General features: G+C 42.0%; 1 protein-coding gene across 1 annotated transcript in view; it reads left to right on the forward strand.

Moving 5' to 3' along the window:
* The window catches only part of cd68 (CD68 molecule), a 10,483-nt gene that overhangs the window by 5,818 nt on the left and 4,427 nt on the right, over positions 1-238 (forward strand). The gene's annotated exons all lie outside the window — the stretch shown is intronic.

Raw genomic sequence — 238 nt, forward strand, 5'->3', positions numbered from 1 at the left:
AGTCCACACAGCATTCTGGGATGGGAGAAAAATGTGCTCTGCTTTATTGGTATTTCTTTAAACAATCACAATGGTTATGGGCTGTGCTAAGCACTGGGAAAAGCCATGGCGCCGCTTCAAAATAGTTTTCATAATTTTTTTCTTGTGGAACGTGTGTACGTTCAAAGGTTGTTTTAGTCGGGCAACAGAAAACTCCGATTGGACAGATAGTCTAGCTAGCTGTCTGGATTTACCTTGC

This window comes from Etheostoma spectabile, chromosome 19 (assembly GCF_008692095.1).
Source record: "Etheostoma spectabile isolate EspeVRDwgs_2016 chromosome 19, UIUC_Espe_1.0, whole genome shotgun sequence".
NCBI classification, from domain to species: Eukaryota; Metazoa; Chordata; class Actinopteri; order Perciformes; family Percidae; genus Etheostoma; species Etheostoma spectabile.